This window comes from Rutidosis leptorrhynchoides, chromosome 8, assembly GCF_046630445.1.
Source record: "Rutidosis leptorrhynchoides isolate AG116_Rl617_1_P2 chromosome 8, CSIRO_AGI_Rlap_v1, whole genome shotgun sequence".
Taxonomy (NCBI): domain Eukaryota; kingdom Viridiplantae; phylum Streptophyta; class Magnoliopsida; order Asterales; family Asteraceae; genus Rutidosis; species Rutidosis leptorrhynchoides.
This window is the reverse complement of record NC_092340.1, coordinates 283,472,471-283,495,809: the sequence shown is the minus strand read 5'-3', so window position 1 is coordinate 283,495,809 and position 23,339 is coordinate 283,472,471. Positions and strand designations below refer to the sequence as shown.

Below are 23,339 nucleotides of genomic sequence, written 5' to 3'. Positions count from 1 at the left end.
GCTAACTCAATCATTACTGCATATAGAGTGTCTATGGTTGTTCCAAATAATATATATACATGGGTCGATATGATATGTCAAAACATTTGCATACGTGTCTATGGTATCCCAAGATTACATAATATAATAGAATACATATATGATACAATATAAGTTAGCTAGGATATGATTAATATAGATTTTTTTCCCAATTTTCACGTAGCTACATCAAGCAAAATTATCCAATCTTGTTTTACCCATAACTTCTTCGTTTTAAATCCGTTTTGAGTGATTCAAGTTGCTATAGTTTCATATTGAACTTAAGTTTATGAATCTAAACTTAAAAAGTATAAGTTTATAGTCAAAAATACAGGTTACAAGTCATTTTTGTAAAGGTAGTCATTTCAGTCGAAAGAACGACGTCTAGATGACCATTTTGGAAAACATACTTCCACTTTGAGTTTAACCATGATTTTTGGATATAGTTTCATGTTTATAAGAAAAATAATTTTCCTAGAAGAACAACTTTTAAATCAAAGTTTATCATAGTTTTTAATTAACTAACCCAAAACAGCCCGTGGTGTTACTACGACGGCGTATATCCGGTTTTACGGTGTTTTTCATGTTTTCAGGTTTTAAATCATTAAGTTAGCATATCATACAGATATAGAACATGTGTTTAGTTGATTTTAAAAGTCAAGTTAGAAGGATTAACTTTTGTTTGCGAACAAGTTTAGAATTAACTAAACTATGTTCTAGTGATTACAAGTTTAAACCTTCGAATAAGGTAGTTTTATATATATGAATCGAATGATGTTATGAACATCATTACTACCTCAAGTTTAGTAGGCAAACCTACTGGAAATGATGAAAAAATAACTTAAGCTTCAAAGGATCTTTGATGGCTTGGAAGTTCTTGAAATAGAATCATGACACAAAAACAAGTTCAAGTAAGATTATTACTCGAATTAAGATAGTTATAGTTATAGAAATTGAATCAAAGCTTGAATATGAATATTACCTTGATTTATAAAGATAACCTACTGTAAATAACAAAGATTTCTGGATCTTAGATGATTGCTTGGAATGGATTAGGAAACTTGGAAGTAAACATGTAAACTTGGAAGTGTTCTTGATGTGTTCTTGAGTAATTGTTTTTATGATGATTATAGGTAATAACCAAAGCTTATATTTGATGATTTTTGCTAGAAAAATAGTAACTTAGACGTTCATGGAAGAGTGTGTATGTTTTGAGAGAGAATTGGGAAGAAAATTGGAAGTGAAATGGAGTAGGTGGTGAGTGGTGAAGGTGAGTGGGGTTAAAAGGAGTTCTTGTTTTTTTTCCTTGCTCATATGTCATGCTAGTTATCTACTTGTTGGTTCTACATGTTTGTTGACTATCTAGGACTGCTAAGAGCTGAATTATTATGTGTATATACCAATAGTATATACGTCTAGGAGCTGGGTATTGTACGAGTACGAATACGGTTGCATACGAGTAGAATTGTTGATGAAATTGAACGAGAATGTAATTGTAAGCATTTTTGTTAAATAGAAGTACTTTTATATGTGTCTTAAAGTCTTCCAAAAGTGTATTATTACAACATAATACACTACATGTATATACATTTAACTGAGTCGTTAAGTCATCGTTAGTCGTTACATGTAAGTGTTGTTTTGAAACCTTTAAGTTAACGATCTTGTTAAATGTTGTTAACCCATTGTTTATAATATCTAATGAGATGTTAAATTATTACATTATCATGATATTATGATGTATTAATATATCTTAATATGATATATATACATTTAAATGTCGTTACAACGATAATCGTTACATATATGACTCGTTTCGAAATCCTTAAGTTAGTAGTCTTGTTTTTACATATGTAGTTCATTGTTAATACACTTAATGATATTTTTACTTATCATTTATCATATTTAAACATAGTGTAAAAATATCTTAATATGATTCATATGTATCTAGTAAGACGTTGTTATGACGATAATCGTTATATATATCGTTTCGAGTTTCTTAATTCAATAAACTCATTTTTATGTATATCACGCATTGTTAACATACCTAGTGAGATACTTACTTATCATAATTTCATGTTAACCATATATATATATATATATATATATATATATATATATATATATATATATATATATATATATATATATATATATATATATATATATATATATATATATATATATATATAGTTTTTACGAATTTGTAACATTCGTGGATCGCCGGTCAATTTGGGTGGTCAATTGTCTATATGAAACCTATTTCAATTAATCAAGTCTTAACAAGTTTGATTACTTAACATGTTGGAAATATTTAATCATGTAAATATCAATTTCATTTAATATATATAAACATGGAAAAGTTTGGGTCACTACATCCTCCATTTTACATGTTTGAAGAAGCTTATAAGTTTCATATAACTCTTGACTAGCCTGTTTCTGAAACATATTTTTCAGCTCAGTCATCATATCATATGTTGTACGATCTTCCATTTCCTTTTGGAGGTCAGAAGTCATACTAGCAAGCATGATTAAAGCTATCTTCTCTTGCTCATCAAACAACTTCTGATAAGCATTCTTTTGAGCAGCATTAGCTGTCTCAGGAGGAGCTTCGGGTAAGGGTTCTTCAATTTTGTTCAACTTTCCTTCATATTTGAGAACAATTCTAAGGTTGCGGTACCAATCGAGGAAGTATGAACCATTGAGTTTCTCCTTCTCCAACAAAGAACGGAGGGTGTTTTGGTTTACGTTTTGATTATTTGACATCTACAAAAGAACAAGGTTCAATTTTAGTATTTTTGATATAATACTTTAATAAATTAATTACCCAGGTTTTAACATATTTAAAAACAATTAATTTACGAAAGCCTAAGATCTACATAGAGGTTCTATAACTACATCTGTTGATTAGCTAGCAGTTATAGAGTCTACTGGTAGGTAGCGAGTACCAATTGCATTAGAGGTGCAAATGTTAGATCTTTATGGGACCTTGAGATATGTGTAGTCTAAGAAACCACTATTATCTATTGGCATGTTTGTCCCATCCTTGCCTCGAACTCAGGTTTCACTGTGAATACGATTAAGTCGTCCAATTTGGAAACAGTGGAAATTCAGCCTAGTCTCACTCGTATCTGAAAACCCACCTCATGGCTATAATTCGATTAGGTCTCACCGTAATCAAAAAATAACGAGGAATGTTTGCAAGCTCATTGGATGGCATGACTTAAATTTGACGGGTATTTTTTTTAAAAAAAAGTTTATCTTAACGAATAATGCATGCACACAAGATTCGCTACACTATTTGTTAAAAATCATTTTAACCAGTTTTATATATGTCGATCGTATTTATGCGTCTAGTTTGTTATTTTATTTTATATATAAAAGTAACAAATACACAAACGCGTATCGTTTTAAAACAGTTTTAAAAGATGTCGCCCATATATATATATATATATATATATATATATATATATATATATATATATTATTTGAGTTTCAAAAAAAATATTTAACTTTAAACTCATTAGAGTTTAACTTTTTAAAATCATCAATTTTAACCTTTGAAACTCGTTACAAGTTATATTTGATGTTTTCATCAAAAACATTTAGCATATATTATAATCAACAATTAAATATAAATGCGTAAAAATAAAAACACAACCATACCATGCATCACACACACATAGCCTAGCCCAAAAATCCTATGCTTGATCCCATGAGCCGACATGGGATCAAGAGGTCAAACTAAGGGTAATATCGTAACTCCCACTTGATTCAAGATTCAAGTGAAAACTTGAAAAACGCCATCATTGTCAACTTGACCTGTTCGCCATCTTCTAAGCCAAAAGATGTTGTATTTTATCTTCAATCTTCATCTTGTTACATTTATTTAAATTTGAAAATACAACTAAACTAGTACTTTTACAAATTGAGATAAACTTAAATACAATACTATGAAAATGAAAAATAAATATAATACAACTTGGGCTTCAAAATGGCCTTTCTAATAATACAAATAATCAACATGACATAATATTGCCATAATCAACAATCACAACAATCATACATAGGTCGGGGCAATATGAGCTATGTTTGCAATAACAATTTTAATAACTACATTATTAAAACTTAAATATGGCTTGTCCATGGTTACAATGCATGTGTATAACCATGGAATAAAACAATCAACAATTATAATAAATATTCAAGCCATAACAAATAAATTCAAAATTTATAACAGTGATTTTTTCAGATCTTATTCGTGTGTCATGAGGTAATCAACAAAGTTGACTTTCAAAATCATAAAGGTTTTAACTGTTACCAATTTACCACAAAGCTAAATCTAAAGAAAATCACGCGACAATTAAGATGGTGTAAAAGCGGCTCTGATACCACTGTTGGAAAACCGTGTGTACTTTTATCAATTTCAGATTAACGCAACGGATAGTTAAAATAATAATCTTTTATTATTTTATAAAACCATTTACAAGATTATATATATTCATACATTTAATGAAACATGCACACGATTAATTTATCCCAATGATCCAATTACACCATAATAATTGTCATGAATATAAAACAAAAGAGGAGTTAACGATATACCTTTCTTGAAGAAATTGATGAGACGGAGAGAAACTTACGATCAAAAGTATGACCGTCTCTTAGGATAGTCCACACTACACTTCAAACAACGTCAATGGATGCTAGTCCAAACTCAAGTAATAATTAATCAACTTTTGATTAATATTATGAATCCAAAATGATACTCCGTATGAAACAATGTTATTTTTTCTTACTTACTCTCTTTTCAATTCTCTCGTCCATATATATAATATGAAGTAAAGTAAAGAGTATCAATCAATTTGGATCACGGATATATTTTCCTTTTTGAAAGTCGTATTTATGATTTACGCGTTTTAACTTCTTTTGTAATTTTCTTTTTCAAAGTCGTATTTCTCAAAAACTTTAGGGGTATATTATGTAACTTATAATTAATAATTTCTATCATGTCGCTTTCATGTGAATAGTAAAATTAATTAATTTCGTTTCATTAACTATTCATATGAATAGTAAATGAATTAATTTCTATTTACTATTTTGTTACTTGAGTAATATATATACATCATATATATATTTTATTTGACTTCTCGGTGTATATGTGTGTGACCCCGAAGGCTCAAATGAGGTTGGCCATATAGTTATATGTTGTACCTTTCACATTAATCCTACACTTTACAAACCTGTGAGTCGTATCAGTCTTCTTTGAAGATGACTTAGCATCATGTTAAGGGCTTAAGATAAAGAAAAAGGGTTAGGAAGCTGAAAGAACGAATACTCAGCCAAACCCTCTCACACGGCCCCATCAAATTAATATATCCATCCTCATATTCTTCACAATCTTTTCTTCAATTTTTTGAAACCCTTAGTTTCAGCAACAGACACCACGTCATCAACAACTTTAAAATTACATCTTTAGTTTTAAGACAAAATTATTTCCTAGTATGTTTGTTGCAATTCGATTGTGCTGAAGTAATTTAAAAAGAAATACTCAGATGAATATCCTGGAGTAGACAGCAGTAAGTAGTACGTGATGATCGCAACATCGATACATCTTCACTTCTATCTTTTTGTAGTTGTGATTCAGATGAATATCACATACAACTTTTGGTAGTACCTTTCTGCAATGACCAAATGGTTAATAGGATGTGGTTATAATTTCATTCATAATGTAGATTAAATGGTTTTTAAGAAGCTGATCCAATTGCGTCAATCTAAAACGACAACCATGGTACTGAAGACCTTTTGTGTCAGACTTAGAATGCTTCTTGCACCAAAAGAATGCTCCGGAAAATATACATGTACAACTCGGGTCGCCAATGTCTCGTTAATAATGCGAAACACCTAAACATCAAAAATAATAATATAAAAAAAGAAGTAAAACTTGTTCTTTAAACATACAAAATCATCAACACACATCAAAATCCAAACAACTTGGTCATCAAAATATAGTTTATCTGTACATAAAAAAAACCCCCTCAGTTCTTTTATAAGACAAAATTCAAGTGATGTTAAAAAAAAAAAAGACAGAGTCCAAGCCACATAATCGAACTTTAGTAAAAAACAAAATTTTTTGTTGTTGCGGGATAGTTATTATGCTAACAAAGTGAGAGCTTTTATCATAACAAATGTCTTTGTTGCCATACTTTTGCTACTAAATGTAAATGGCTGTCATCGGTTAGTACACCATACTGAAAAGCTGTGACTGCGGGTTTACGATTATTTTTTACATGTACAAAATACTATTTGCCAAATCAAAAAGATGAGAATTGTACCATCTTGCTAATGATGTAACATCTCGCGTTTTCCGTTAAATTTATTTTTAACACCGTCTTTTTTTTATAGATAATATCTTTCATTATCTAAATTCGTATCGTTCGTTAACTAACGTTCTTAATATTTCCGCTATTCGATTATAACATCTCCCGTTTATTCTCAAGTATTTAAATTAATTCGTTTGGTTAATTCTCGCACCCGCTTTTAAACTTGAGGGACCAAAGTTGCCAAGTGGGCAAACTAGTTGACTAGGTCAACTAAACAACCTACTCTTCCCCACCATTCATTCACCACCCACCTCCCTCACCTCTCTTTTCTCTCTAGTTCAAGAACGCCATTTTTCTCTCAATTCATTCATTCATCATCTAAATCAATTCAAGCAAACAAACATCAAAACAAATTACATATTCGTGATTCTCTCTTCATCCTCTTCAATTTGGTACCAATTTCACTACTTGGGGTAAGGTTTCTAAAAACTCTAAATTTCTCTAATTCGATTTATAAACTTGAAATGGTGTTAGTTATGGTCTATGGCTAGAGTCTAGCATGAATATGTGAATTACATGCTCGATCTTGTTGTTTTGCATAAACTAGCATTAATTTGAAATGAGTGTGCTTAATCTTTGATTTTGGTTGATTAGATGTTGTTTAAATGTTAAAGTTCATGTATTAAATGTGTTACTAGCATCATTATCTTCAATTTGATGTGTAGGTTGACTTGGAAAACATCACTAACATGATTATTGATTTTGTGATTTTTGGTTAGGGTTTAATAGCTTTTAAAATGAACTTTTGATGCTTTGAATGCCATGAAACGTTGTTAGTAAGTGTTTAGTTGTATTGTATGTTTAATTACCTTTGAAACGGCATATCATATGTGTAAATTGGTTTCCCGAATCATCTTATGCATTTTGTGAACTTAAAACTTGGATAATGAACCTTTAATGATCACTTGACGAGAATTCAGTTATTGTAAATGATGTTTTTGCTTGATGAAAAGTATTTAGTTGTATTCCTCGTTAAAATACCTTTCCAACGATAAAAGATACGTGTTGTAAGTGTTTCCGGTTCATAAAATGTGTTTGGATGAAGTTTGATTCGAGACTTGAACATTTGAAACAGACCAGGCACCAGACCACGCCCATTGTCGCGGCGCGACCCTCCCAAGTCGCGGCACAGCAATGGCCGTGTTTGGGGACTGTCCAACTTCGCACTTTTTCGTTTAATTCTAACTATGCTACGCACTTCCGATTAACATGTAACTTGTTCTAACATGCTTATATATGATTAATTAGCTCAGAAAAATAGTCCGAGACCCGACCCGAATGTGTTGACTTTTTCGTTGACTTTGACCAAAGTTTGACTTTTAGTCAAACTTAACCAAACACTTATGCAATCGTTCTAATCTTATTTTATACTTGATTCTTGCATGAAACTTGACAACGTGATTCACATGCTACATATTCGAGTCGTAACGAGCCATATGACTAATTGAACACATTTCGCCCGACCTTGTGTCATAACCGGTAATTGATACAACTTACTTGTTTTAGGTCAAGACTAAAAAACTTTCATGCACGCGTTTACTTTGTGAAGTACATTTATACTCGTGCACTCGAGGTGAGATCATAGTCCCACATTTTCAACAACTTTTATTCTTTTAAATTGTGGGCTGAGAAACATATACTTTGTTATGTCTTGTACTACTTACTTTTATACTTTGAACACAAGTACGAAGGAACAAACATTCCACAGCGAGTTTGAACAAAAACCCTCAATTCGATTATCATTAGTTACACTTTCCAGGTGTAAGCGAGAACTTATGTTGTATGGCCATACGGGTTTGACAAACCCTCATTCGGACGGTTCGCTACCGTTATTGGATGAAATATATTTTTGAGAAACAGTGTATGTTCTAACACTATTATGATGGGGTTCTATGGATGGAAAGTTATTCCTTGATAATTGGGTGCTCGCGAACATACTTTTGGAATGCAAACGATTTAGATAATCAACGTTATGGAAATAATAAATCGTGTGGTTCAAAACAACGTTTACAAATACACCTATGATTTCACCAACGTTTTTCGTTGACAGTTTTCTATATGTTTCTCAGGTTCATACTTGGCTACTTGAAACATGCTTCCGCACACTTTGATTACTTGCTTGGAGTCAAGCATACATGCATACGCTAGCGATAGCACTTTTGGATTTAACTTAAGCATACATACTTAAGCTATTTATAGCAAACCGTGATTTTCAACTTATATTATGTCGCAAGTTGTTTCTTTTATACTTTACTACTGTTGTAAACTTAACTTGTTGTCGAACCGTTTGATAAACTAAACTTTGAAAGTCTTGTACGTTTCAAATGAATGCGACATAATTTTGGTCAGACACGTCTCATATAGGGACTATGACCACGTAACGAGACCTAAATTAACGGCGCCGTCAATGACGATTTTGTCGGGTCGTTACAGATGGTATCAGAGCGTTGGTTGTAGGGAACTCGGATATGCATTAGTGTGTCTGACAAAGTCGTTAGGACGCATTAGTGAATCTAGACTACAACCGGATAGTTAGCCATTGCATTCTGACATACATTTGCTATAGATAGCACTTACTTGACTACTTGTGCATATATGTTTGAATCATTCTTAGGCAAACTTTTTAATGGTACCAAACTTTCATCATACGAATCCGTATTCTGCCCTTTTTCTGGTAACACACGTAAATTCAAGATTCATACGCGTAAGGATGACGACGACTTCATTAGTCACCCTGGTTCGGGAACTCTGTCTCCTCGGTTGTTATTCGTCACCGTCCCGGCTTACTATCCACAAGTGTTGTAAAGTTACCACCACTACTTTCGATGAGTATCGTCGTCACTATTTATCACTACGGTTACGTACTACTCATTATCATAAATTCGTTACTCTTTTCGTGCCTAAAGGCATTATTGTTTGACTTGAACCGCATTGACATGAACAATCATTTATACACTTCCCTCGGGAAATGCATCTTCAGAGTTGCACTATTTCTTTCGATTAATACAAGTCACGTTAGAGATGCCGTTACACTCAATTCATTTTAAATCTTCACGATTACACGAACTTGATTTTTGGAGTGATGTGAGAATGGAGGTATGAGTTAGCATAATATAACGACACTCGATCAACGTGGTTATACTATGGTAAGTCATACCAAAGTTCTAATGACACGTGATGGTGATTGGACTCGATCAACCTAATCACCACCATGTGTCATGTACATGACTTCATTTTTCTGGATCGTTATCCGAAAACTCCGAGAATATTGATAACAACCATACCAGGGACACATCTTCGGTTATTGTCGAACCATATTTATACTTCCGAATGAATGACAAATTCTTTCAACTTCAAACATGTGTTACACGCGTATACTATCTCGTTTTCGCACAGTTTTATCGACGAACTACAAAATGTTTGGTATGCTCACATCGAGGCGGAAACTTCTCTAGCATTACACTCGTACTTCCGTTTAAGGAAATATTTTATGTAAATTCTCAATGGAGAGAGAGACTCTTCACATTATACTAGTATTCGCCATGAGGGGGAATAGTCCTAACGAACGTTTTCAGAAACCGATAAGAAACTTACTTTAACAAACGTTTCCGGAAACCGATAAATCTTCCGCGGCGCGAAATTCTTGAGAAACGAAAACTTGTTCAAATATATCTTAAAGAACTGTACCTCGTTTCGGATCGAGATGCTCGATTCACTTCTAGACTTAAAAAATCCTCGGGACCACGTTTAGACATGAGTACCGCGTATCATCCACAGACCAACGAACCAAACAAACATACGATTCAAGCCTTGGAAACCGTAATACGAATTTGTGTTATCAACTTCAAATTTACTTGAGAAAAGTATTTGCCTTTAGCCGAATTCTACTACTACAATAATTTTCATTCGAGTATTAACGCCACACTTTTCGAAAACTCATATAGCCGCAATTGACGTTTTCTAAAGTGTTGAACCGAAGTAGGTGACATGCAAACTACCGGACTCGAACTCATTCATGAAACAACCGAGAAATTTATTCAAACCCGAGAAAGGCTCAAGACGGCCGTAGTCACCAAAAGAGCTATGCCGATGTTAGACGTAAACCTCTCGAATTCCAAATGGGGGACCGCGTAATGTTAAAAGCCGCACCTTGGAAAGGTGAAATCCATTTCGGGGAAACGCAGAAACCTAAATCCGCGATATTTTGATCCTTTTAAAATCTTGGGGCGTTTTCGGCTCGTTGCTTAACGTTTCAAACCCCCAACACAATCAAATTCTGTTCATCCTACATTCCATGTATCAAACTTAAAGAAGTGTCTTGCCGAACATGAACTTGTCATTCCTTTCGATGAGCTTACTATCGATGACAAACTTCACTTCCTAGGAGAACCGGTCGAAACTATGAATCGTGAAACCAAACTCTGAAATAACGTAAAACCCCGACTGTCAAAGTTTGTTGAAATGCCCAAGGGAGTACCTTCACTTATTCGTAGAATTTGCAACGCAAAGGTTTTGAAGAAGAAACAACAACTACTACTTCCAACTAAATTTCGGGACGAAATTTCTTTTAAGGTGTGGGTAATGTAACATCCCACGTTTTTCCGTTAAATTTATTTTTAAAACCGTCTTTTTTATAGATAATATCTTTCATTATCTAAATTTGTATCTTTTGTTAACTAACGTTCTTAATATTTCCGCTATTCGATTATAACATCTCCCGTTTATTCTCAAGTATTTAAATTAATTCGTTTGGTTAATTCCCGCACCCACTTTTAAACTTGAGTGACCGAAGTTGCCAAGTGGGCAAACTAGTTGACTAGGTCAACTAGTCAACCCACTCTTCCCCACCATTCATTCACCACCCACCTCCCTCACCTCTCTTTTCTCTCTAGTTCAAGAACATCCTTTTTCTCTCAATTCATTCATTCATCATCTAAATCAATTCAAGCAAACAAACATCAAAACAAATTACATATTCGTGATTCTCTCTTCATCCTCTTCAATTTGGTACCAATTTCACTACTTGGGGTAAGGTTTCTAAAAACTCTAAATTTCTCTAATTCGATTTATAGACTTAAAATGGTGTTAGTTAGGGTCTATGGCTAGAGTCTAGCATGAATATATGAATTACATGCTCGATCTTGTTGTTTTGCATAAACTAGCATGAACTTGAAATTAGTGTGCTTAATCTTTGATTTTGGTTGATTAGATGTTGTTTAAATGTTAAAGTTCATGTATTAAATGTGTTACTAGCATCATTAGCTTCAATTTGAAGTGTAGGTTGACTTGGAAAACATCACTAACATGATTATTAATTTTGTGATTTTTGGTTAGGGTTTGATAGCTTTTAAAATGAACTTTTGATACTTTGAATGCCATGAAAGTTGTTAGTAAGTGTTTAGTTATATTTTATGTTTAATTACCTTTGAAACGGCATATCGTATGTGTAAATTGGTACCCCGAATCATCTTATGCATTTTGTGAACTTGAAACTTGGATAATGAACCTTTAATGATCACTTGATGAGAATTCGGTTATTGTAAATGATGTTTTTGCTTGATGAAAAGTGTTTAGTTGTATTCCTCGTTAAAATACCTTTCCAATGATATAAGATACATGTTGTAAGTGTTACCGGTTCATAAAATCTGTTTGAATGAAGTTCGATTCGAGACTTGAACATTTGAAACAGACCAGGCACCAAACCACGCCCATTGTCGCGGCGCGGCCCTCCCTAGTCGTGGCGCGGCAATAGCCGTGTTTGGGGACTGTCCAACTTCGCACTTTTTCGTTTAATTCTAACTATGCTACGCACCTCCGATTAACATGTAACTTGTTCTAACATGCTTATATATGATTAATTAGCTCAGAAAAATAGTTCGAGACCCGACCCGAACGTGTTGAATTTTTCGTTGACTTTGACCAAAGTTTGACTTTTAGTCAAACTTAACCAAACACTTATGCAATCGTTCTAATCTTATTTTATACTTGATTCTTGCATGAAACTTGATAACGTGATTCACATGCTACATATTCGAGTCGTAACGAGCCATAGGACTAATTGAACACATTTCGCCCGACCTTGTGTCATAACCGGTAATTGATACAACTTACTTGTTTAGGTCAAGACTAAACAACTTTCATGCACACGTATACTTTGTGAAGTACATTTATACTCGTGCACTCGAGGTGAGATCATAGTCCCACCTTTTCAACAACTTTTATTCTTTTAAATCGTGGGCTGAGAAACATATACTTTGTTATGTCTTGTACTACTTACTTTTATACTTTGAACACAAGTACGCAGGAACAAACATTCCACAGCGAGTTTGAACAAAAATCCTCAATTCGATTATCATTAGTTACACTTGCCGGGTGTAAGCGAGAACTTATGTTGTATGGCCATACGGGTTTGACAAACCCTCATTCGGACAGTTCGCTACCATTATTGGATGAAATATATTTTCGAGAAACAGTGTATGTTCTAACACTATTGTGATGGGGTTCTATGGATGGAAAGTTAAGCCTTGATAATTGGGTGCTCGCGAACATACTTTTGGAATGCAAACGATTTAGATAATCAACGTTATGGAAATACTAAATCTTGTGGTTCAAAATAACGTTTACAAATACACCTATGATTTCACCACCGTTTTTGGTTGACAGTTTTCTATATGTTTCTCAGGTTCATACTTGGCTACTTAAAACATGCTTTCGCACACTTTGATTACTTGCTTGGAGTCAAGCATACATGCATACGCTAGTGATAGCACTTTTGGATTTAACTTAAGCATACATACTTACGCTATTTATAGCAAACCGTGATTTTCAACTTATATTATGTCGCAAGTTGTTTCTTTTATACTTTACTACTTTTGTAAACTTAACTTGTTGTCGCACCGTTTGATAAACTAAACTTTGTAAGTCTTGTACGTTTCAAATGAATGCGACATAATTTTGGTCAAACGCGTCTCATATAGGGACTATGACCACATAACGGGACCTAAGTTAACGGCGCCGTCAATGACGATTTTTTCGGGTCATTACAAATGACTCCTTGACTCACATAAAAGGTTACCTGCAATAGGATGTGAAAGTTATGGCCCGATGTGTAATTTGACCTCTTGCTCCACCCATCAGTCTTCTACTAACTTTTGCTATTTTGTTTTTTTCATAATTTTTTTCCTTTCAACAGCTTGTAATATGTGTGACATGGGTAGAGTATTATTTCAACAGGTATTCATATGTAGATTATGGCATTTGTTATCTGGGCCACTTACCTGGTGCAAGAACAATATTTTCTTTGATGATTGTCGGGGTAACATTGGATTTGATGTTCGGGTTTTAATGTTTACCAGAGTGCAAAAACATCATTATTTTCATTTACGCGTCGAGAAGGTTGTGGCATGTTGTCTTTGAAGACTCAATTTGTTGAGCTGTTGAAAGTTAAAACAGAGAACAGAAAGTTGTCTTAGTATAGGATATACACAGTTCTAAATGAGATGATGGATGATGTTGAACTTACACCCATTTGACCTATTACAAAGTGTGATCCATTTGGACACACACGTCCTATTACAAAATGTGATCCATTTTGAAACATTTGTCTTTCAACTTGGGCACTCTATGTATTAGCACCATGCTGCAATTCATTAACATAGGTAAGTAAATATGGAAAGTGACAAACGGCTAATTCGGGTCAGACTACAGGAAAAAATCAATTCACGTTATGTTCTCTCCATCCAAGAATACTATTTGTCTTATATTTTTTAGAAGTACACATATATTAAATGTTTTAAATGAATTCAAAATAACATTGCTTATTCAATATTGCATTATAATGATAATATAACAATGAAATAGGTTTCCTGCAATTTGAATACATTTTATGTAACTTTTGAGTTCACCCATTTCTTAGCATGTTGTAAATAATTTTTCCAAATGAATCGTCTGAGGAAAAGTACAACATAAATCAACTAATTTATCTCTTACGGGGTGTAAGTTCTCACTGATGTGTTAGGATATTAGGACCCAAACAACGCTAGTAATTCTACAAGATTACTAGCCGAGTAGTGATACTATCAAGATCACTCAACCCACTTAATGAACGAAAGATAATAAATGCGAAAATGTAAGAACGACACAAGATATAACGTGGTTATATGCAATCGTTGTGATTGCTTTAGTCCACGGACCAACTAGAGATTGTTATATTACTGAATACTTGAGAGTGGTGTGTTACAATGACTATGAATGAGCTCTATATATAGAGCAAACAAGAAACCAACCAAACTACAACTTGATCTTCAAGTGTGCTAGTAATCATGAAAGATAAACCAACTAGCCATGCTTTACACCCACTAATGACATGATCACAGCCACAATTAGTGGTGTAAAGCAACTCACTAAGCACCTAAAGTGAAAGGAGAATCAATCAAGATCGGATCCCATGTGTGCAAGTTGCCCACTTGCTGCCAGACATCGTGCGCGCCGTGCACACTTAAACGTGCGCGCCGTGCACACTCCCAAACTTCGAGCAAGCCTTCTGATCAAAACTTCTCTAGTGCGCGCAGGGAGCGCGCCACGCACCATCACCGCGCACAATCAATTTGCTCTGTTTTTGATCTATTTTTCTCTGTTTCACGCTTACCGAAATCTGCAAAATCCGTGCAAGTGTTGAAACAGTTTTTAGTTACACTTTTTCCAGTTTTGTTTAAATGTCTCCACACTCCAACAATCTCCCACTTGGAGACTTTGAACAAGCTCCATTCATATCAATGAATTTACCAAGAACATTAAACCACCTTCGATTACCGCCAAATATCATTTGGGACACGCACGCTCAACACATTCTTCGGATGAGTAGACTTTCGATAAAAGGTCTTCAATACTACTTGTTAAACTTGTAACACCATTCACATCTCTAGCTGGGGTCTTCTCTCATCAATTCATGAGAAGACCAATTGAGGTAATGCAAAACCTCAATTTTTCGGTCGTAACCACCTTAGTAAACATATCGGCAGGATTCTTTGTACCAAGGATTTTCTCCAAGAATAAAGTGCCATCATTTATATGTTGTCGAATAAAATGATACCTTATCTTGATGTGTTTCGTTCGACTATGAAACACCGGATTCTTCCCAAGATGAACCGCACTTTGATTATCACAATACAAGACGCAATAGTCTTGTCTTTTACCCAACTCGCCTAAGAAGTTCTTCAACCACACTAGCTCTTTAGAAGCTTCCGCAATAGCCATGTATTCGGCTTCGGTGGTTGACAAAGCAACACTCTTTTGCAATCGAGATAACCAACTAATCGCCGTCTTCCCCATTGTGAAAACATAACCCGTAGTGCTTTTCCCCGAATCATCACATCCACCCAAATTAGCATCCGCATAACCTCTAAGTATGAGATTGTTTTTGGAGAAACACAATCCCATATTAGAAGTACCTTTCAAATAACGAAGCAACCATTTGACTTCTTCCCAATGCTCTTTTCCCGGATTAGACATATAACGACTTACAACTCCCACTGCTTGAGCAATATCGGGTCTTGTACAAACCATGGCATACATAATACTACCCACGGCTGATGCATATGGAACCTTTTCCATATCCTTCTTGTCTCTTTCCGTCTTTGGTGATTGACTTTTCGATAACTTTAAGGTGCTTCCCAAAGGCATAGAACGAGCCTTTGAATCTTCCATGTTGAACCTCTCTATTACTTTCTCAATATATTTGGATTGAGACAAGTATAGAGTACCCTTCACACGATCACGCACAATACTCATGCCAAGTATTTGCTTAGCACCGCCAAGATCTTTCATCTCGAATTCTCGGGAAAGTAATCCCTTCAACTTGTTGATTTCGGACATGTTTGAACCTGCAAGTAACATGTCATCAACATACAACAATAAGATTATATAAGAAGACTTGGATTTCTTCAAGTAGCAACAGTGATCCGCTTCACATCTTAAGAAACCAATCTTCTTCATAAAATCATCAAACTTCAAGTACCATTGCCGAGGTGCTTGCTTCAATCCATACAAACTTTTCTTTAGCTTACAAACCCACTTCTCTTTACCCTTTACCTCAAAGCCCTCGGGTTGCCTCATGTAGATCTCTTCAACAAGATCACCATGCAAGAATGCAGTCTTCACATCTAGTTGCTCTAGATGTAAGTCTTCGGATGCAACCATAGAAAGTACCAAACGGATAGTAGTCATTTTAACTACCGGTGAAAATATCTCTTTGTAGTCAACCCCTTCCTTTTGTTGAAAGCCTTTGACTACCAAACGAGCCTTGTACCTTTTCTTGCCATCCATCTCATTCTTGATTCTATATACCCATTTGCTTTGCAATGCCCTTTTATCATGAGGTAACTTCACTAGTGACCAAGTCTTGTTCTTCTCAAGTGATCCCATCTCTTCTTTCATGGCAAGTTCCCATTGTATGGATTCTTTTGTTTTTCTTGCCTCAAAGTAACTTTCGGGTTCACCATTCTCGGTATAGAGCAAGTAGTTTGCTGATAGAGAATACCTAGGATTAGGTTTGGCACTCTAGTCGAGCGTCTTAGTGTAGGATTAACCGAAATGGTTGGACCGGTTTCATTTATAACCTCCTCATCACTAGAACTCGCACTATGTTCGGAATCATCACCGCTTTCCGAATCATCCCCATCATTAGCATTTCCCGACACCTCACCGTCATTCGGCAATTCATTGTTTCCCAAACTCCCACTAGAACCTGCAAGATCATCAATAGAAACATCGTCAAAAGTAACTTGACTCGGTTTAGGACTTCCCGTTTCCGGTTTGCCATAGACCGAATCTTCATAAAAAGTAACATCTCGCGAACGAATTACTTTTCTAGCTTCGTTGTCCCAACAACGATAGCCCATTTCATCCGACCCGTAGCCTATGCAAATACACTTCTTTGACTTAGCTTCAAGCTTGTCTTTATCCGCATCTTTGGTCTTCACATATGCATTACACCCAAAGATCCTAAGGTGACCATAACTCACCTTCTTGCCTTGCCATTCTTCCTCGGGAATTCGGAAACCCAACGGTGTTGAGGGTCCCCTATTTATCAAATAAGCCGCCGTGTTAACCGCATCCGCCCAAAACATTTTAGGCAAACCGGCATGTAGTCTCATACTCTTTGCCCTTTCATTTAACGTATGATTCATACGTTCGGCGACCCCATTGTCTTGCGGTGTCTCCGGTACCGTTTTCAACATTCTAATACCGAGCTTTGCACAATGGTCTTTAAACTCAAGACTACCATATTCTCCTCCATTATCCGACTTTAAGCACTTAACCTTCAAGTTAGTCTCATTTTCTACCATAGCTTTCCACTTCACAAAAGTATTAAATACATCGGATTTAGCTTTAAGAAAATAAACCCATACCTTTCTAGTGGAGTCGTCAATGAAGGTGACATAATAACGAGAACCTCCATGTGATTCTACATTAGTTGGACCAAACACATCCGTATGAACGAGCTCCAATTTCTCCAACTTAGGTGCATTCCCTGATTTCCCAAAAGTCACCTTCTTTTGCTTCCCATAAACACATGGTTCGCAAAACCCAAGTTCTACTTTCTTCAAATCCGGAATCCTCCCACTCGAAACAAGCATCTTCATACCCTTCTCACTCATATGCCCGAGTCTTCGGTGCCATAGAGTTGATTCGGACTCAACATTAACCGTAGCAACCACCGTGTCTTCATCAAACACTTCAACCATATAAAGTGTTCCCCTTTTATGTCCACGAGCCACAATACTACTACCCTTAACCACCTTCCATTGGCGGTTTTCAAAAGTAACCGCGTTACCTTCATCATCTAATTGACCAACCGAAATAAGTTTCCTTTTCAATTTAGGAATGTACCTTACGTTCTTCAAAGTCCAATTAGAACCAAGAGTAGTCTTCAAAACAACATCTCCAATGCCCTCTATGTTGAGTTGCTTGTTGTCCGCCAATCTCACCTTGCCTTGATATGAACGAAAATTCTTCATCATGCTTTTGATATGAGTAGCATGAAACGAAGCTCCCGAATCCAAGATCCAAGACTCCATAGAATTTTCAACACTACACAAAAGTGCATCATCACTTTCCCCTTCGGCCAAGTTTACACCTTTCGTGGAACCATTTTTGCAATTCCTTTGAAAGTGCCCTTTTTGATTGCAACCCCAACAAGTAACTTCACTTCTATCTTTCGATGGATGCCTCTTCTTAGACTTCTTCCTACCCTTCTTCTCACCGCGTTCAAATTTTCTACCACGGTTGTCGGTACTTAACAAAGAACCGGATGTCGATTCTCCCGAGTTTCTTCTACGAGTATCTTCACCAAGAATCAAATCCCTTATAGCTTCAAACGCTAGCTTAGTAGTTCCCGTAGAGCTACTAACCGCGGTAACCGTACCCGACCAACTTTCCGGTAATGATGAAAGCAAGATAAGTGCTTTTAGTTCATCATCAAACTTAATCTCTACCGATTCAAGTCTTGAAACGATATTATTAAATTCATTGATATGATCCGTTGCACTCGTACCTTCCTTCATCTTAGTATTAAACAATTGACGCATGAGAAATACCTTATTTGCAGCTGTAGGTTTCTCATACATGTTAGAGAGTGCTTTCAAGCAAGCAAACGTCGTCTTCTCATTCACAACGTTGTATGCAACGTTTTTAGCAAGTGAAAGACGAATAGCACCCAAAGGTTGACGATCCAAAAGCGTCCAATCGGCATCGTTCATGCTTTCGGGCTTGGTTTCTAACAAGGGTTGGTGTAGCTTCTTTTGATACAAGTAATCTTCAATTTGCATCTTCCAAAAGCCAAAGTCTCTTCCATCGAATCGGTCGATTCTAAACTTCCCATCTTCCGCCATCGTTCCCTTTAACGAAACCTTGTGCTCTGATACCAGTTGTTAGGATATTAGGACCCAAACAACGCTAGTAATTCTACAAGATTACTAGCCGAGTAGTGATACTATCAAGATCACTCAACCCACTTAATGAACGAAAGATAATAAATGCGAAAATGTAAGAACGACACAAGATATAACGTGGTTATATGCAATCGTTGTGATTGCTTTAGTCCACGGACCAACTAGAGATTGTTATATTACTGAATACTTGAGAGTGGTGTGTTACAATGACTATGAATGAGCTCTATATATAGAGCAAACAAGAAACCAACCAAACTACAACTTGATCTTCAAGTGTGCTAGTAATCATGAAAGATAAACCAACTAGCCATGCTTTACACCCACTAATGACATGATCACAGCCACAATTAGTGGTGTAAAGCAACCCACTAAGCACCTAAAGTGAAAGGAGAATCAATCAAGATCGGATCCCATGTGTGCAAGTTGCCCACTTGCTGCCAGACATCGTGCGCGCCGTGCACACTTAAACGTGCGCGCCGTGCACACTCCCAAACTTCGAGCAAGCCTTCTGATCAAAACTTCTCTAGTGCGCGCAGGGAGCGCGCCGCGCACCATCACCGCGCACAATCAATTTGCTCTGTTTTTGATCTGTTTTTCTCTGTTTCACGCTTACCGAAATCTGCAAAATCCGTGCAAGTGTTGAAACAGTTTTTAGTTACACTTTTTCCAGTTTTGTTTAAATGTCTCCACACTCCAACATGATGTACGCATTACACGAAAATGAGCATACACGTAAATTAACTAACGATGCGGCCAGTTAGTAAAAACATTAACATCAACACAGTGCGTACAAAACCAAAAGTTGTGCTTCTTCAAAGATTCGATGAACCTCAATCTTTATGTCATAAAAATTCGACTTAATATTCAGTATGAAGATGAATGTAATAATGATGATGAAGTGTACCTAGAGAATTAATGCTGTTAAAAAATTCACATCATGTGTTAAGCTGAAATCTACATGTAGGAACATCAAAACTATGGGTAAAGATATCAATGTAATAATCGTCTTCCAATCTATATAACAACCTAATATAAACGCTTGGCATAAGCGTGTAGTTGGAGTATATTTCTTGCTTTCTGTAGCTCTCGTATTCGACATAAGGAATTTATATTTATACAGTATATGTTTGGAAGCTGATGCTAACTCAGTGGTTTTTTCATTCATATAACATTTTCTATTGTACAATAGATTCTCAATTATGATCTATAGAAAAACAAATTACTATTCAAAAATTATTGATTAAACATATAATCTACTTACTTTCATCTTGTTCTTCATAGGTTGCAGCTTATTTGCTTTCTTTTCTTTCGCTCCCCTAATTCACTAAAGTAAATAACAACACAATTATAAACCCCCAATTTGAATTTACATTTCACGTATATATAGATATATTACAAAAAATAAAAAGCTAATTATATAAAATGCTGTATTGAAGAATTGTTACTTCAAAGCTCAAATTCATGCTGCTTTCTTTGTAAGAGACGGTTTGTTTTTGTATGACATCTGGGATGAATTTTTTCCCACAAATATTCCGCTTCAGTTGATTGTGATTCTAATTGTGGTGGACATCGAGTATGAACTGCGCTTAAACCCTAACCTTTGAAACCGAACATCTTCTGGGAGCAGTGGCGGTGGCGGTGCTGCTGGTCGCTGGTGGTGATGGAGGTGGCGGTGGCGCTGATGGTCGTCGCTGGTGGCGGTGGAGGTGGTTAATTTTGGGAGGAGTGAGCGACGGGTGAGAGATTTGGATATTAATTTAGGGTTACAGAGGGGATTGTCGTTTTTAACCAGTCAAACGACGTAATTTGGCATGCGTTTTAATATATAATAATGGGTTAATGGGTTAATAAGCAACTAGCCAACAAAAACATGAAAGGTGTACAAAATGAAACAAATCTTTTTTTTTTTAAGTTGGAAGACTCGCAAATATTGTCATTACGATAACACCAAATCCATCATAAAGACTAGGGAGCAAACATAGTTTCCTAAATACTAGATGTATTAAAGGCTTTTTTAAAAAGCTTAAAATGATTTTTTTCTCGAAAAATGAAACGTATATAAATCGAAGAAACTTTCATCAAGGGATGAAGAATCTATCAAAACGAAATACACGGAAAATCAAGGCGAGCCTCGAAAGTGTTAGGGAAAATTTATTATGAGATTCCAATGGTGAGCATAAAGCGGAGGTCGTAGTTTAATCCCAGCTTCATTTTCCTATAAGCATGGATTACACGATTTTTCTTTCACATGTTGATCGTGGGACCGGTCATGTTTGACCGCTAGAGAGTCAATTTTACAACAACAATAACAACAACAACAAAATCTAATACCACATTAGTGGTGTATGGTGGAGGTGAGATGTAGACAATTTTTCCCATATTCGAGAATAAAGACAAGTCATTTCTTTACCCAGAGTGAAAAACACACTCATAAGTAAAGAAAGTCATCCCTCTTTCTATTCGACGGATAGAGAGATTGCTTCCAAATGGACCTCCGGTCAATAAGTAGGAAATTTTTTTAAAAAAATTAAATAAAATTGAGACGCCGTGAAAATGGTAAAATCAAGTTTCCAAAGATTTTAAATCCTGTCTGAAAATATAATTTAGGCTCAAGTGGCCAATAAATCGACGCTTTTTGTCGACTCAATAACTAGAGTCGATTTCACATTTCTTTTATTTTAAAACTTTCTTGGCTGAGCCACACAAAAACTGAACCAACTCAAAACCAAAGTCAAGAAATATAAAACAAACATAAAGCACACAATATCAAGAAGAAAAAACATAGCATATATATATATATATATATATATATATATATATATATATATATATATATATATATATATATATATATATATATATATATATTCATTTAGAAAATTTATCTACATTAAAATAACAACCGTCAATTTTGACTATTTTTAAAACGATATTTTTGAGTATTTGATATAAATATCATAATCATTTCATAAACCTAGTCAGACTTCAGTGGTAAGTTGCCATTTCCTTGAACGAAACATCACGGGTTCAAGTCCCTCTGTCCCATTTCCTTTTCTCCTTTTTTTAAGTTTACTATTTACCCATTTTGTCCCTCTTTTTAACTTCTTTTTCATAATGCACCCTTTAATAGTTTTTATTTTTAATTCAGTCCTCCTACTCTCATTCTTTTATTTTTAAATTCTTTTTAAATTTAACATTTCTTATATGAATTTTTATTTATCTTATCTTGACCACTTTTTTATATATATTTTTTACTTAAAATCTTCTTTTTTAAACTTTTTTTTTCTCTTTTTCTTTACAATTTTTTCCCTACTACCACGCTTTACTACTCCATATTAAATAACAAGAATATTCAAATTTTGTTAATTTTATTTATTGATTTGAAACATATTTCTCTTTGATTTCGCTAGAGTTATTAACGTTTAAGTATTTAATTTAAAATATAAGTTATGTACAATGAAAAGCTGTATAAAAAATAAGGGGTGCGCCGCCGCAGCGTGCGGCTGACCCCAAAACTTGTATCTATAAAAACTGACTCCAATTTTCGTAAATATGATGTATTAAATATGATGTATTAAATCTATATATCTATAAAAATGTTATATAAAGTATATGATGTATTAAATAGGGTTAAATAAAATAAAATATTATATTTATATATATATATATATATATATATATATATATATATATATATATATATATAAATGTTATATTAAGTATATGATGTATTAAATATGGTTAAATAAATAAAATATTAATATTCCAATATTATTATATGTTGAGTCCTAAAAATTTTATTGTTATTATTTATCCAATTAATTATTATTATTATTATTATTATTATTATTATTATTATTATTATTATTATTATTATATTTTATTTTTATTACATTTTAGTTATATTTTATATAATTAATAATTAATATTATGATTATTTTTATGATTATTATTTTATAATTATGATTAATAATAACTATTAGTATATTTT

The 23,339-nt window shown here is 34.5% G+C and overlaps 2 long non-coding RNA genes across 2 annotated transcripts; both read right to left on the bottom strand.

The window, feature by feature from the left end:
* Window positions 1-5,444: 5,444 nt before the first annotated feature.
* On the bottom strand, window positions 5,445-14,172 carry LOC139864808 (uncharacterized). Its single transcript, XR_011764495.1, has 3 exons — window positions 13,921-14,172; window positions 13,474-13,831; window positions 5,445-5,919 (listed from the first exon to the last, which is right to left on the bottom strand). It is a non-coding gene; the product is annotated as an uncharacterized lncRNA (long non-coding RNA).
* A 106-nt stretch (window positions 14,173-14,278) lies between these two features.
* On the bottom strand, window positions 14,279-21,134 carry LOC139864807 (uncharacterized). Its single transcript, XR_011764494.1, has 4 exons — window positions 20,794-21,134; window positions 20,610-20,672; window positions 20,047-20,252; window positions 14,279-14,403 (listed from the first exon to the last, which is right to left on the bottom strand). It is a non-coding gene; the product is annotated as an uncharacterized lncRNA (long non-coding RNA).
* Between the last annotated feature and the right edge of the window lie 2,205 nt (window positions 21,135-23,339).